This window comes from Notothenia rossii, assembly GCF_949606895.1.
Source record: "Notothenia rossii genome assembly, chromosome: 3".
Lineage (NCBI taxonomy): Eukaryota > Metazoa > Chordata > Actinopteri > Perciformes > Nototheniidae > Notothenia > Notothenia rossii.
In genome coordinates, this window is record NC_136901.1 from 61,922,113 (window position 1) to 61,939,281 (window position 17,169).

At 45.7% G+C, this 17,169-nt stretch overlaps 1 long non-coding RNA gene across 1 annotated transcript; it reads left to right on the forward strand.

Annotated features, from left to right (window-relative positions):
* Window positions 1-6,942: 6,942 nt before the first annotated feature.
* Window positions 6,943-8,048, forward strand: LOC307034252. Its single transcript, XR_013806846.1, has 2 exons — window positions 6,943-7,205; window positions 7,881-8,048. It is a non-coding gene; the product is annotated as an uncharacterized lncRNA (long non-coding RNA).
* Window positions 8,049-17,169: the final 9,121 nt, after the last annotated feature.

Genomic DNA, 17,169 nt, shown 5'->3' on the forward strand with positions numbered 1-17,169 from the left:
GTGGGACAGGAAAATGCCTTGCCACCCCAGCTGCCACCCCAGTTGGCAGCTTTGTTTTGAAAGAAAAGTTGTGGCTCATCGGACATTTATGAGAGAAAATCTCTAATGTCCGAGTGCAAGTGAATGCAGCACAAGACGCGAGCCTTGTAACCCCTCCCCCCCTGGCGCGAGCTTGGAAATATGATTGGCGGCGATTTCATTTGAACGGGAGGACAGCGCAAAACGAGAAGCATTTCGGATACAAGTAGACAGAAGGAATGAGGTATTTGCGGTCAGGGTATGGCTGGGGTAGGCTACAGCCATACCAAGAAATGGCTTAGCCCCACCACGAAAAATGATTTTAAAGTAAGCAAAATAAAGTCTGCCAACTCGCAAGGAGTAAATTGCACAGACAGCAGTTAGTAAGATTGATTTCAGTAGCCACTTGTCTGGAAATACCGAAGACTAGAAACAGTTTTGAAAACCTTTGTCACGTAGTGATCGTCTTCTCAATAAAACATCTTTGATAATGTCTTCTGGCCAATCAGAATCAAGATAACGGCGTGGTGTTTTTACAGGAAGTCCCGACGGAGAATACTTTTGCTCTAGTACATCTCTATATACATCGGTACAACATTACATGTTGATAGAAATCAACACGTAATGAAATAAGACCCCACAGTTTGATGAGTGATAGGTGTGTGGGCTGTCTTTCATTTTGACACACAGAACAATGGGGGCTATCCACCCTTATCCACAATGTAAAGTAATTCACACAGCCTCTTCCCTCTTCTCTCTTTGAGGAGCAGCAGGTTCAGCTTTCAGAATAAAGTAACAAAAAACTAAAATGGCATTCATTTTTTTAAATATGTCGTGGAGTAATAGATTTATTTATTTTTCTTCTCAAGAGAGTACCAGAATGTGTATTTTATGTTAGTATTTCAAAAAATACCCCCTTGCAGGGGTTGGGTTTTCAGCATGTCAACTCTTTCACCTGTGGGTAAATTGCAGGATTGGCTCCAGGTTGCCCTTTTTATTTACTACAAGACAAATGTGCCCTTTTATTTCATACAGTTCAATTTGTATTGAGATAGGGAAATAATCTAAACCTCACGCGTGGCGTTTCACTGTCAAGGGGAGCGTGTATGTAATTACATTGCAAATACTGACTTGAGCCCCACCACTGTATGGGTTAGCCCTACCATAGATTACCCAACACAAATACTCTGGCGCCGCAACTGTTTGCGGTCTACTATGACAGAGAAGAGCCTGTCAAGTTTGGCTGTACTCAGCATTGAATCAAAACGCACCATAGCTTTAAATCTTAATAAGTTTGTGTGGCGTTTTGCTGATCAAGATGGTAATCGCCACATTCAGCTGTTATAGACATGCCAACTTGATGCTCTGCTCACGGATGAGTTGATGAGAATAATAAACTGTTTAAGAAGATGACCTTACATGTGCGTAAAACTTCACTGCCCAGCCCAAAAAAAGTAACAACTTTGATTTAACTAGGCGAGTAGGTAAGGACTTTCCAGTGGACCATAACTGCAGCGGTGTATATGTTTTAGCTGAATACACGTTGTTTTAACCCTAATTGATGCAGTTAGTCATTTCTTTAATGTTTGTTCTTTCTGATGTAAAGTCAAGGTTGTAACTGTTTGCAATGAAGTTGTGGGGCGCTGAACTGTTCCTTTGATTCTTTTGAATTATGATAGTAATTACTGGTCTTTCAAATTTGAAGGAGGGTGAGCAAGCATATTGAGGAACGTTCATCATTAACTCCTCCAAAAAATATAGTTTATTTAATAATAACACTGAATATGTGAATCATAATAGTGATTGACAGCTGATAGGAATAATATGATTGTTAATATTATCATATTCATACAGACACACATCGATGAGACAGTTAATTAATGTAATATTGCAGCAGTCTGCATATTTGGTACCCCTGCTGGTCTAAGAGTTAAACCAACTCATTCAGTTAAAATTCATTAAATGACATGTGCCACCTTATATATTTATATTTAAGGCTTTATTGATGTGCCACAATAATGTCACCTAATGTTATTGAGTTAAAATATCAATATTGTGGCTTTCCAAGTTAACATTGAATGATATGACTGCGATTAAATCAGCATATACTTCTGCCAGGGGATGCCACCCCTGAAATTCTCCTGCCACCCTCTTGCCACTCCATGAATATTTGTCTAGATCCGCCCCTGGCCTGTGGTACTCCCTGGTGGCCCACTCCGCCATCAAAACCTCCATAAAAGGAAGTTTGACCAATGGGGGGCTGACACAGAAAAGGCAGTTTTTCTGCTGAGGTCCTTGAACGCACCGCGGCACGCTCCCGCGGCTCTGTCCTAATGCCGTCTCTTTGAAAAGGACATTATGGTGAAATGTGGAAATGTGGAGAGAGATGACTTACTCTGGGATAAATGCAATTATTTTCACTGAATGTATTTCTCACACACACATCACTCTCTCTTGAACCCGCACAGTGCTTTGACAGCACTTTGGTTTATTCCACTGGCGTGCACGTGCCCACCTGCTGGCTCCTATACTGGAGTTTACAGAGGGAGCGGGGAATGTGGGACATTGTTCTTTCGTCTGGGGATGAGCAAGAAGCAGCCACGCTGCGACTACTCCTCACCCACGTGACCAAGGAGATCCAAAGAGCCCTTCCGTAAACACGGGGGCTCCCAGGAGATCAACACGGTCTTTTTGGAAAGTGCCATGCGGCGTGACACCTCCCCCGGGACATCACACGGCAGGCAGCGGCGGCGGCCAAGCTACTAATTTGGCCTTGCCAAATCGCTCTGATCTGGTGAGGTGGGGGCATGAGCGAGATGCCCAACATGCCCGTGTTTATTTGCAGTCGCCCTGTCACGCGGCAGCTCTCTGCCCAGCCTGCTGCCCGCTGGGAGCAGCTGCGCTCCGCTGCCATGTTCATCACCTAGGGCGGTGGACCTCCTTGGACCGGACCCGGAAGTGCCCGACAACGGCAAACGGAGCCATCCGCCCCGCTGGAATGGCGAACGTGAATGGCACCGCCTCGGCCATATCCTGGTCCCCGAAACACTCTAAGCAGAGGTGGTGGAGATCGGCGCCCGCTATTTAAGCCAGGGCAAGAAGGACAGGCCCGGGTCTCTCCATGGAGGTATGATAACTCTTTTCTCTTCTTTCAAACGTTTTACTTTCTCTGCAGTTGTTACTCGCTCGCTGAAGAGAAAAAGGATAGCGGGCGGAGGGCGTAGCCGCCTCATATACTGTGGGCCTGCGCGCTTATTCAGGTAGGCTCGCCCCGATTGGCCGGCTACGTTTACGTAACTCAGTAGGTGAAAGCACGCGCAGCATGATAGAGAGTAGTACCCATAGAGTCCAGTAGTGGGCGGAGCCTGTGTGAAATATAACTACAGTGTAACTTCCTGGAATCTGAATATCAACTGTTTTATGTGTTGATGGATATACGCAAGGGTATAACTTTGGTTTGAGAAGTGGGGGGGACACAAAACAGGGGGTCCCCCGCAATGAAACATTGTTCTCTATTTAATACCATTTCCTGCCTTTCTACAAATATATATTAGGGACTATGGTGTTAACTAATCCAAGAAAAATGTGTAGTGTATATAATGAGTGTGCAAATGTATCTATCCATGAACCTGTTTTATTTGTGATGACCTCACATCCTATAGGGGGGTCGGGGGGCATGCACGGTTTTTCTTTAAAATTGAAGTTAAAGCATCAATCTGGTGCACAATTTAAGAGATTTATGGATACAACTCTCAACACTCATATGAAACAAAACTGTATATATTTCAATACTCCAAAAACCATTAGAATATGCTCGCAACCAATAACACATCATTGATCAACTCCTCTCTCCTATCTTTATCTTACCTAGTCTGCATTCTTTCTTTTTATTTATCCGTATTTTACTAATTACTTCCCTTTCAAACTGTGTTTTACATTTTTTACTGACATTGGAATTATTTATTATTTATTTTGAACAACTATATTAAATAGATGGAAATATTTGTTTAGACCAAACCGTTTGAGACCCACTGAGATAACTAAAGTTTACAATCACTCAGCGAGTCCTTTACCTCCCTGAGCTGACGTTATCTCAGCCTCTCAGTCCTACAGGAGAGGACTCTCTCTCTCCTTATTGTTGAAAAAGCTTCTAATCTCCGTTACCTCCGAGCTAACACCAGATACAACAACCCCTGTAGCTCTCTCTGTCTCTCACACAAACTGCGCTCCTGCCACACACACAAACAGACGCTCCTCCGTGACGATGACCACTTGCGTAAAAAAAAAAAAAACACATTTGAAAAGTGGGGGGGGACACAAACGAGATTTTGAAAAGTGGGGGGACATGTCCCCCCTGTCCCCAGTGGAAATTACGCCCATGGATATACGCATATCTAAAGGTCTAAAATGTAGTCCAACCTTAATACTGACTTTAGGCCTTTAGGAAAACAAACCAGACTGCATACATATACTTGTTACTATAAGGACAAATAATTAAAATGTGTGTGTATTTTTGTTTCAATAATAATAGTCTATGCATGAATCCTTGTGTCATACCAATTTTTTTGTCTTTTTAATTGATGACTCTTTCCGTAATTAATTTCTCCTGCTAAATTTCAATATTATAAAATGATACAATTTAAAAAGGAATGTAACATTTCTGTGAAATGTCTCTCACCTCCAGTACCTACCGTGGCCGGCAGGTGCAAACGCTGAACAACGGCCAAACACGCATACATAAGCAGGAAACACCTGCAAATAATAAAATGAAAAACAAGCAAACACTGAAAACAAATACAACAAAAAAACGCTGCATTTACAGAAATGATGCATAGTAAATACAACACACAAATCCCGAAAACAAACGCAACCAGAAAACGCTGCAAATACAAAAACAATATGCAAAGTCAAAAACACATACAAACCCAAAAACAAATACAAAAAAAACCATACCGAAGTGCTCCGCCTCCAGGCCTCTAGAGCAGCCAACCCCAATTAGCGGCCAATAGCATGGCCCGTGCTGATCTACTGGCATTCACTTGTTATAACATAAAAACATAAAATAAAATGTCCGCGGTTTCGCTTTATTTTGACCTCCGTCGACACTCGTAAACCTGACCCATGACCTTATCGCGTGCATATGCAAGACGTGCTTCGCGCGCTTGACTTACTCGTCACCACCTGGAATAGCGGCAAACACATATAAACAATAGCTCGCCAGCTAGCCGCCTGTCATCCCAACCCAGCGATTGACCAACATGACACTAACGGGCCGTGGATAACTCAAACCCAGGATGGAATTCGCAAAGAAGAGGAAGGTAGACCAGGAGAACCGTCAGTTCAAAACTGACTGGACTGAGAAGTATTGTTTTTTTTTACCGGACCACGTCAATGCTAAACCGACTTGTTTGATTTGCATGCAGAATGTAGCTGTAATCAAATCAGACAACCTGAAGCGGCACTTCACCTCTATTCATGCTGCCAGTTTTAATGCTAACTATCCAGAGAAATCCGACCAGCGCACACAAAAGATAGTAGGTTTGCTTGCATCATACAAGCACTCTGTTTCCACAATGTCGAAAACAACATCGGCACAAGAGGGCGCATCAGCTGCTTCATTGCACGTCTCTTGGACGCTTGCTAGAGCCAAGAAGCCGTTTGCTGATGCTGAGTTAATTAAACGGTGTGCGATAGACATGGCTCATGAAGTTTTAAATCATGATGAAAAACAACAAAAAAAGGTTGTAGAGCTATTAAAGCAGGTGCCGCTGTCGGCTAACACGGCAACCAGAAGAGTAGAGGTTTTAGCGGAGGAGTGTTTTTCCAGTCTACTCACGGATTTGAAGAAAACAGAGGCTATATCCTTAGCCATAGACTCCTCCTGTGACCGAACCGACATGGAACAGCTGTCTGTGTTCGTACGATTTTTTGATGGGAAGATATTCCGGGAAGAGCTGCTGTGTTTGCTTACTCTGCCCGGGCACACAACCGGGGAAATAATCTTCCACGAGCTGACACAGTTCTTCGAAAAGAATGGTTTGAATGTGAGTCAAATCGTCTCTGTTGTAACCGACGGGGCTCCGTCGATGGTTGGAAAGCACAAAGGCTTGGTAAGCAGGCTTTCCGCCGTTAACCCGGCGCTTCTGACATTTCACTGCATCATTCACAAATCAGTGTTGTGCGCAAAACTGTGTGGAAAAATGAAAGAAACGATGGATACTGTGACGAGACTGGTTAACTTTGTGCGTGAGAGCTCTAGTCTGCAGCATCGCCTTTTTAGATCGTTGCTAGAGGAAATGTCCTCTGAACACAAGGATCTCTTACTACACAACGATGTTCGCTGGCTGAGCAAGGGCCGTGTGTTGGAGAGGGTGTGCGACCTGCGTGATGAACTGGTGTCGTTCTTATCAAGCCTGCAGGGCCAAAAAGCCCATGAGTTTTTGAGCTTTTTAACTGACACCAAGGTGATAGCAGATGTTCATTTTTTGTGTGACATCATGTCTCATCTAAATCACCTTAACCTGCAGCTGCAAGGCAAGAACCACACTGTTGCTGAGATGTACGAGGCGGTTGAAGCTTTTCGGTCAAAGCTGCACCTTTTGGAGAGAGATATTCATGGGAGGAAGCTGCACTTTCCACGTCTGCGTGAGCACTGCGAGAAGAATGAAATGCCGGAAGATCCAGTAATGAAGGATTTTGTGTCAAAACTGGCAGAAAACTTCAAGGAGCGATTTGAAAGCTCCCCTAAAATCTCACGTGACATCCTCCTCTTCCTCAGACATCCGTTCTCTGTGTCAGCAGACGGGCAGTGGACTGGAGAGGCCAAAAGGCTGGTGCCTTCCATAGAAGAAGGAGCTCTTCAGATGGAGGTCTTAGAGATGGGAAGCTCTGAGTTGCTGAAAGCTCAACACAAGGAGGATGCACCAGTGTGTGACTTTTGGATCAACATGGTTCCCCAAGCTCGTTTCAAAAACACCAGAGCTATTGCTATGTTCCTACTCACAATGTTCCCCTCAACATACATCTGCGAATCAGGATTTTCTTCAATGAATGCTATCAAAAGCCAGGACAGGAACAGACTCTCCAGTGCACATCTTGGACAGTGCCTCAGGATTGCCACAACAGAATACAAGCCCAACATCAGACAGGTTGCCTCATCCCGCCGCTCTCACTTCTCTCACTGATTGGTGAGTGAACAACATCAATTTATTTTTGCAATTTGTCAATTCTATTGTGGTATAATAATTATTAAGACAAAAATAACCATTTTATAGTTATATTTTATATGTACATTCATTTCCTAAATAAAATGCTACGCAGCGTAATTAAAAACAAATTATTAATATGATAGATAAAAAACCTTGGATAATGCAGGGCTTTTAACAACAGCCCACAAACTGGTTAAATTGAATACAACATTAAAATAATATATTAAAAATAAAGTAAAAAAAATACAATGCTATTTGTTATTTACAGCCTGATATTATTTGGTACACATATTTAAAAATGTTAAAACTGATAATGTGGTGAATTTGGTACGACATTATAAAAGTAACTAACTGAAACTCTCTCTCTGTCTTCCTGTCTTTCCCAGTGTGTGTGTGTGTGTGTGTGTGTGTGTGTGTGTGTGTGTGTGTGTGTGTGTGTGTGTGTGTGTGTGTGTGTGTGTGTGTGTGTGTGTGTGTGTGTGTGTGTGTGTGTGTGTGTGTGAGTGTGTGAGAGAGAGAGAGAGAGTGTGTGTGTGTGTGTGTGTGTGTGTGTGTGTGTGTGTGTGTGTGTGTGTGTGTGTGTGTGTGTGTGTGTGTGTGTGTGTGTGTGTGTGTGTGTGTGTGTGTGTGTGTGTGTGTGTGTGTGTGTTACAGTGTTTGCTGAATTGGATGTGGACCTGTCTGACTATTTGATCAGAGTTCACTCTGTTGTTTTTTATTTTTGTTTTATTGTTATGCCCCATCAGACCACAGCAAAATCATTTGTATTTGTTAAAGCATTTATTTATTATTATTGTTAATAAATGTTTGATTTCGGTCTAATTTTGTTTCAAGGATGCATTTTTCCTTTACTCTCAACACATGGTTTGTTTAATTACTACTGCCACTACTACAACAATTATAATAGAGGTAACATCTGCACATAGTGTAAAACAACTTTTAGTGACACATAGCATTTTGGCCCTTAGCTTGTCATGCTTGAAAAAAATTGGCCCTTTGGTAAATATAATTGGGGAACCCTGCTCTAGAGGGAACATGAATGGAACAGATTGATGTCCGACCAGACATAGAGAGAACGAACAAGTGATAGAAATAGAAGCCGGATGATAGAAAGTTGATTGAAGTGGACAAAGTCGATATACAGTATAAGAAGTACGTTTTGTTTTGTTTTTATACAAAGAGCATCATATTTACGCAGGTAGCGTTAGCGTCCCTACAGTAACTACTACACCAGCTGAGGAGAGCTTCACCTGAAGAGAAGATAAAGTGAGGGAAGAACATTGTTAAAAGAGATGACAAATCAAGTGCAGGAAAATAACACGGGCCATAGTGAGTGCCTCGGAAAAATTACATTTGAAGAGAGAGAGAAATTCTTAGCAGTTTGTTTATGTATTTGTGTTTTATAAGTTGCAACTATACAGAGCTTTAGCAATACTATATGTAACTATGATCATGCTAATAAAGCTATTGAATTGAATTGAGAGAGAAAGAGAGAGAGACAAAAAGTGACAAAATGTGAAGAGGGAATAAGTAATGACAGGACAGACATGCTCAAGAACAAATATAGAGAAGACATTCAAAGAGAGAGACAAAACACAGATTCAACGGTAAACATGAATCTTTCTATTTATTTAGCCAACCACTATTTCGACTATGTGTTTTTGATTGACTTGATTAAATAGATTTACTACATCAATGTATGTCTTTTCAGGCCGCCATGTTTTGTCCTTTCTTTGGCCAACATCTGGGGACAGTTCAAGTGTTCTGTGGCTCCTGTGGCACAAATGTAAAGTTTTTGGCAGCAGTTGAATACAACAGTAAGTTCACTTTTTTGTAATTGTATCTGTTTCAAATGCAAGAAATAAGGATTCAACACACTACTGTAGTGCCAGGAAAAGGGAGTCGGAGGCGGTGTATTGAGAAGTTCCAATCTTTATTAGCCATTAACATCAGAGAGGTTAATGCATGAACTGCTCTGCTTGACGAGCTAGCAGGAATGGCAGCTAAAGCTACAGGTGTTCCCACTAAAGCAGGGGTCGGCAACCCCTGGCACGCGTGCCAGCATTGGCATGCGGCACCGTAACCAGTGGCACACTAGGAATAAGTGGAATAAGTGTGCAAAATATTGAAATTGTATTTTCCGATCTTGAACGAGACCGCCGCCAGAGCGCGTCTCCCCGTTACCTGCAGAAGGAAGCCATGCATGCAACGCAGCCCCGCTCTCTTTATCTCCAGGTGACTTTCTGCCGCTTTCCTCCGTGGTGCAGTGCTGATCGTTTCACCACAGAGGAATAGAGCACTTCACTAATTGCAGTACCCATAAGGAGCTGTACAAATGCCGCAGTTTTTGCGTGGCTGTGTATTTAGTTGAAAGCCCAGTGGCGATCGGCTCATCTGTTATCGAAATAATACGCTACAAAGGGGCGGACTGGCCATCTGTGTGTTGAACTTTCTTGTCGGCTCCCAGACCGTAGTCGAGGAGGGCAGAATCAACAAGCTTCAGGTTCAATAACCAACTTTAACTTAAATGACTGGAGAGAGGCGAGCTCTTCTTGGGAGGCCGTTGCATTTATTTTGCTGTTCTTCTGTTTCACAAAATACATCACAGACCTTTGTTTTTCCGCTTCCTCGTTTCACTTCCATGAGCCTAATATCCTAACATGTGTGCTCTGGAGAATCACAGAACGGACGATCGTCCTTATTATTATGCCGTTTAAACCAATTATTTAAAGGTGTTTGTTAAATTCGGCATCATGTAAGTTGCGCTGACAGGTCCACACACTGCTTCCCCGCCCTCCTGCTGATAGTTCACGAGCGTCCAACACCTCAACCCCCCCCCCCCGTTGATAATTCTCGATCGTTGACACCTATGGTTGGCACGCTGATAACAATTTTCTTTTTAAATGGCACTTCATATCAAAAAGGTTGCCGACCCCTGCACTAAAGGCGACACAATAAGAGAGGCGAATTATGTCCAATAACGTGTCACCACACAAGCCCCCCCAGAATTCACGTGTAAACAAAATCCGTATGGCGGGGAGGAACAACCCGCCTGCGGACAGCAGGTCCACACTCCCTGACAGGAATCAAAGCCGGGGGTCGGCCCCGTCTCGGCGGCCGAGCCAGCACCACCGGCCGGTCCACGTCCAAGTGAGCAGCCTTCACCCGGTCAACTGAGACGTGCTCAGCCTTACCGCCCATGTCGACCACCAGGTGTTTTTCACCGCGTTCCATCATAAGGAGGCTGCAGGAGGCCTCTGTGTGCGTCGTGACGAATGAAGACGTGCCCAGCCGAGCGTAGCTCCGCGGGAACTTGAGACCCTGGCGCACCGTGCTGAGTAGTCGGGACCGGAGCGAAAGCCTCCGCTGCCTCAGACAGGGGCTCTCAGCTCAGGGCCAGGGAGCAGATGCATTTGGGAGGAAATCCCCCGGAACCCTCAGTGGCTGACCGTAGACCATCTCCGCTGTAGAACACTGCAGATCTTCTTTAGGTGCGGTCCTCAGGCCCAGCATCACCCAGGGCAGCTTGTCGACCCAGTTACCGTCCGTAAGGCCGGCCTTGAGGGCCGCCTTCATGGAGCGATGGAAGCGCTCGCAGAGGCCGTTAGCCTGAGGGTGGTAAGCGGTAGTCCTGTGCAGCTTAACCCCCAAACCGCCTGCCACAGCGTTCCAGAGCTCGGACGTGAACTGAGAGCCCCTGTCTGAGGAAATGTCCGACGGGGTGCCAAAACGACACACCCACGTTGCAATGAAGGCCCGGGCAACGTCCGCGGCTGATTTCGGAACGAGCGGAACCGCCTCCGGCCAACGGGTCGTTCTGTCCACCATGGTGAGGAGGTATAAAAACCCTTGAGAGGAAGGCAACGGACAAACCAGGTCAATGTTGACGTGATCAAACCTCCTCTCAGGCACCAGGAAACGCTCCAACGGGGCCTTCGTGTGGCGGTGCACCTTAGCGCGTCGATAACCCACGCACTCCCTCGCCCAAGTCCTCAAGTCCCTTTTCAGTCCTTGCCAAACGAACTTCGCCACTACCAAACGTGCCAAAGGTTTAACGCCGGGGTGCGACAGGCCGTGCACAGCCTCGAACACAGGATGCCTCGAGCTGACAGGCCGCGCCAGTCCCGTAGAGACGTCACACAGGAGAGTAATGCCCGCGTCGCTGAACACCAAGTCCTCCAAGCGCAGCCCCGCGCTCTCGACTTTCAGAGGCTGGACGCCGGGATCTGTGACCTGGTCCGCCGCCATGCGAGTATAGTTCAGGCCCAACCGATGACGACCCCGGAGAGGCAATCTGCAACCAGGTTCGACTTGCTTGATGTCCGTAGTGAACTTCGATATGTAGGACAGCTGCCGCTGCTGACGTGCCGACCAAGGCTCCGCCACTTTTGACATGGCGAAGGTGAGCGGCTTGTGGTCGACAAACGCAGTAAATTCACGGCCTTCCAGCATGAAACGGAAGTGCCGCACGGCCAAATAAAGTCTGAGCAGCACCCGGTCAAAGGCGCTGTATTTGCGTTCTCTAGGCGTCAGCTGGCGGCTGAAAAAGGCGAGCGGCTGCCAAGCGCCCTCCACCCACTGCTCGTGCACTGCGCCGACCGCGTAGTCCGACGCGTAGATGATGGGTGTGCCAGCAAAGCCGTCTTAGCCAACGCGGTCTTGACCTCAGGAAAAGCGCCGTCCCCCTCTGCTGTCCAGTCGATCTCCTGGACGGGGGTCTTGCCTTTCAACGCCTCATACAGCGGCCGCATGATGTGTGCGGCCCGGGCGATGAAACGGTGGTAGAAAGTCACCATCCCCAGAAACTCACAGAGCGACCGGGCTGTGAACGGGCGAGGAAAAGCCGCAACAGCCTCCACCTTCGCTGGCAGAGGTCTTGCACCGCCCTTGGTGACGCGGTGCCCCAGGAAATCGATGTCCGACACCCCGAACTGGCACTTTGCAGGATTGATGATTAATCCGTGTTCGTTGAGCCGTGTGAAAAGGGCTCGGAGGTGGGACAGGTGCTCCTGCACTGAAGCGCTGGCAACGAGTATGTCGTCCAGGTAGACAAACACAGACGGCAGGTCCCGCAGCACCATCAGGCGCTGGAACGTCTGAGCGGCATTCTTGAGTCCAAAAGGCATCCGCAGGAACTCAAAAAGTCCAAAAGGCGTTATCACTGCTGTCTTGGGAATGTCCAGGGGGTGCATGGGCACCTGGTGGTATCCACGCACCAGGTCCACCTTGGAAAACAGCCCCGTACCGGCGAGATGCGCCGAAAAGAATGTGCGGCACTGGATAGCGGTCAGGCGTAGTGGCGTCGTTGAGTCGGCGGTAATCCCTGCACGGGCGGAACCCACCATTCGGTTTGGGAACGACGTGCAGGGGGGAAGCCCAAGGACTGTCGGAGCGGCGGACAATGCCCAGGCGCTCCATGGTTGCAAACTCCGCCCTCGCTACAGCCAGCTTAGAAGGGTTCAACCGCCGGGCCCTGGTGTAGACAGGAGGCCCCCCGGTAGTGACGTGGTGTTCCACGCCATGCTTAGTGGTAAGCGCAGAGAAGGTAGGTAGCGACAGGTCTGGAAACTCGGCCAACAGTCTGAGAAACGTGTCTGCCCCTGACAGCGAGCCTGACAGTCCGTCATACGCTGCGCTGCGAGTGTGCACACGAGGGAAGAAAACGTTAAGGCATCAACCAAACGCCTATTCTTAACGTCCACTAAGAGTCCATGAGCGCACAAAAAATCCGCTCCGAGGAGGGGAAAAGAAATGTCTGCTGTCACGAAATCCCAGCTGAAACGCTGTCCTCCGATGCACAGACACATAGGCCTCACGTCGTACATGCGAATAGGACCGCCGTTAGCCGTCGTCAATCGCGGTCCGTTCCCCCCACGGGCGACGTCTTCACTCGACGCTGGAATTACGCTCTGTTGAGCGCCCATGTCACACAGAAACAGGCTTCCCGAAACGCTGTCGCTGACGAAGAGGAGCCTGCACGTGCCGCCGACGCTCAGAGCCACTACTAAGCGCCGGCCCTTCCGTTTCCCGGGGGTTTGTAGCTGCACGGAGCGATGCATCTCTTCGCCCTTGTCTCGAAACGTGCGTGGTAAACGCACTTTCCGGCGTCTCCACGCCGGCTCGCCACAGCCGTGTCCGGCGTCCGCCACGCTTTCTTGACTGCAGGTGGGCCGCTGTTCGTCGCGGCCAACGTCTCTGCACCAGGCTGTTGTGTAGCCAGGAAAAAACGATCCGCTTCCTCAGCCAAAGCACGAGGCTCCGTGACAGGCGTGTTGGCCAGCGCCGTCTGTACCCGGGGAGGCAAGTGACGCAGGAAAATCTCTGTGAACAAAATCCGGGGATCCTCCCCCCCGAGCAGATTTCGCATTTTCTCCATTAGCTGAGATGGCTTGCTGTCTCCTAGGCCTTGAATGTCAAGTAACTGGTCACCGTCACGGACCTGTCGGCAGGCGAAGTGCGCCTCCACATGTGCGAACCATGCCTCCGCGGCGTGCTCCCAGAATTCCGGCAGCTTTACGAACACATCACGTCAGGGTCACCAGTGTAGTGCCAGGAAAAGGGAGTCGGAGGCGGTGTATTGAGAACAGAGTTCCAATCTTTATTAGCCATTAACATCGGAGAGGTTAATGCATGAACTGCTCTGCTTGACGAGCTAGCAGGAATGGCAGCTAAAGCTACAGGTTTTCCCACTAAAGGGTCCGTGTGGCAACACAATAAGAGAGGTGAATTATGTCCAATAACGTGTCACCACACTACTCTGTTTAGAATACTAATTGGCAGATGCATACACTAGTTATCAGACACATTTTTTCATTATCTGTTTATGTGAAATATATAGAAGCCATCATTAAATTGTAGACAAATGCATTAAATACAGAAGCCATCATTAAATTGTAGACAAATGCATTAAATACAGAAGCCATCATTAAATTGTAGACCAATGCATTAAATACAATATATTTTACATTCATAATTGTGTATTAGTTCTATCTTTATAGAGAAAATTACACATTTAGAGTCAGATTTGAGACAGTGAGCGGCTGGGAAAGTCACACCGCCATGGAGCACAAACAGTTGCTATGACATGATGTTTTCTTCACATTCTCAGGCATTCCATAAGGAGGGTCAGGAACTCACGCTTGGGACCACCAGTGTGACTCCATCCTCCGTTTGTCCCTCATCATCAGTGAACTTAACTGACATCAGGCCTTTCCTTCCTGCAGCGGTCAGACTATACAACCAGCACAGATTTTGGTTTCACCATGAAAATAATACATTAAAAGATTACTAATTAACTAAAGAAATCATCATCGACTAAAACCACAAATAAAGTCAACTAATCGACTAAGAAGGGGCAGCCCTGGTAACAATGAAAGCTATAAAAACGATTTGACCTGAATTGAGCTCTGCATATAACTAAGCGGTCCCTTAACCTGTTAAGCACTGAGCCTGTTTTTCAGGTCTCAGGCTCGAAAATGACATTCCCAGAACAAATGACCATATCTTCCCTTCTAAAAGGGTTAAATTAATAAACTCTTTTCTCAAAGTAATGATAAACCTGTGAGTTGGATGTAGAAGATTCAGAATCAATATAGATGTTTTTTTATTTTAAAGAACATTCAGATTGAACAGAGTAAAACACTTTAAATTATAGTGTAATTATTTTTTACTTATTGTGAAAACTACCCTTGGATGATGGTAAGGTAGACTAAAAGCTTTAGGAATCCAAAGTACAACATATAATAGGTACCCTGTATCAAGATTGATGCAAAACAAGGGACATTTGACCTTTTTAGAGAGGTTTAGAAAGAAAAAAAACACTTCTGGGGTCATTTGGGTGGATTTTCCAAATCATCTCTGGGCCCCCCTTGGTCAATTTTGCTGATTGACATCTCTTTCCAACCGTCAGAGCCAATGGAATCGAGGGAAAGTCCCACAAACACACACAGCTTACCAAATAAGGAGTGAGAGACACGCGTAGAATAACCGGAAGCTGCGCTAACCTCTGGTGGCTACCATTAGCAGCTAATTCTTCTTCTCCGATTTTTGCATAAAAATTGAATTATGGATTATCAATAATTTTTTCAATGTGGCAGACACATTGCTATAAACTATGGATTAATCTTCAGCCGCGTTTTTTCTCGTTTTAATAACATTGAACACGAGTTCTGATCGTTCAGTGATGATCCTTATATTTCTATAATCTGTGGACTCTCAGGATGTTATCTAAGCTTGTTAGTGCAGATCCAATAAGTATATCGATCAGTGTAGCTAGAGTTCTGTGCTAACGGCCTTAAGGTTATTTCGCTCATAGCTAATTCAGAGGCAAAAAAAAAAGAGATCAGTTAGCTGAGTTTCTTCCCGTTACAGGCATAAAACATTAATAGTTTATTGAATATTAAGATGCCCTCAGACGCCCGACAGCACCCTTTTCCCCTTGGAACATGGACAACAGTTTTGGGGAATAGAAGTCCAACATTGACATGAACTTTGGCTCAAGATTCAGTGTGGTGATCTTCTGAAACTCTGCGCTGACCTGGAAGAGAGAGGGATGAGAAAAGAGAAAAAATTACTTATGATTAAATGTATTGTCATTTCAATCCATCAAAAACTAAAGATCATATAGCATTCAATAGGATGTGAAACTGTGACACATGCAGGTTATCCGTCTGTAGTGTCTGTGTTGACCACTGCTTGAAGAAAATTTGATTTACTCACTTGCAAGACATCAAACAAGACAGGCCATCTGTCTTCTATGCTCATCTGTAGACTGATGACATCATGTCTTCTATGTGCAAAAGTTCTGCACATCAAGTCCTTGATGGCTGTGCTGTCTTTCTTCTTTGATTAGGCGATTAGTTGGTGTCGATCCAGCTTGTGTTGTTCCTTAGTGTCTCCTGCGGGATAATGTGGGAGAAACACCACTTCTCCTTACCGTGCTTTCTTTATATTCTTTGCAGGTGCCCTGTCATCAGTGCACTTATTCTTTAGTGAATTGCAGGTAACCTCAGGAAGTCCAAGACTTCAGAACTTCGACCTGTAATTTCCCATCTTGTATTTCAGACTATACATCCATCCAATCCAGCCATTACGACTGCCTGGTTCCGTCCGACATGGGTGCCTTTTGACTAAAGCCTCTGCCACCTCACCAATCTGAAGGCCTGAGGGGTCTGCCAATTTTTTCCATGATTTCAGACTTCACCAGAGTTTAGTTCAGGCACAGTACAATCTTTGACAAATCATTTTTCAGTACTGTCTCTGTTGCCACAGAGAAAAGTGGAATGACAATTGTATCCGGCCATAATGTCCTATGAGGGCTTTCACAGGGAGATAGTATAACAGTGTCTTGTGATGACACTGACATGCCATCTGTCTTGTCCATTGAATCAGTCGCAGAGCTTGAACTGTCATTCAAATTGGTTATATTTGTCTGGTTTTCAGTCAATGTCAGCACAATTGACGGAATGATCTCAACTTTGATTGTCCCCTTGTGTTTAATCTGGTTGGTAGAATGGAGTGTGAAGTAATCGCCAAAGTCCTCATCCAAGTAATGCAGGGTAAAATCCTCAATGAGTCCAAATGTCTCCTTTATAGTCTCATGCAACTGCTCCACAGTGCTGGGTATTCCTGAGGACAGTAGAAGCTTCTCACTCCGGTGTTCTATAATAACTTTCAAGGCAACCAAATCCATCTGGACAGAAAGAAAAAAAAACTAAATGAAGGACATTTAAAACGTCTGGGTCTAACACTGGCAAACAATGTGACGTTTCAATGTCACCATGCGTTTGCCTTCCACAAAATATCCTGCCAAGGGATATGTGTCACCAAGTTCACTATGCTGTAGCAGGGTCATTTTCCCAGAGTGGTATAAATGCAAAGTGGTGTAAATGCTCTAAAATGTTCATCATACCAGTTGTTAAGGAATTTCACAATGAAACTGAGA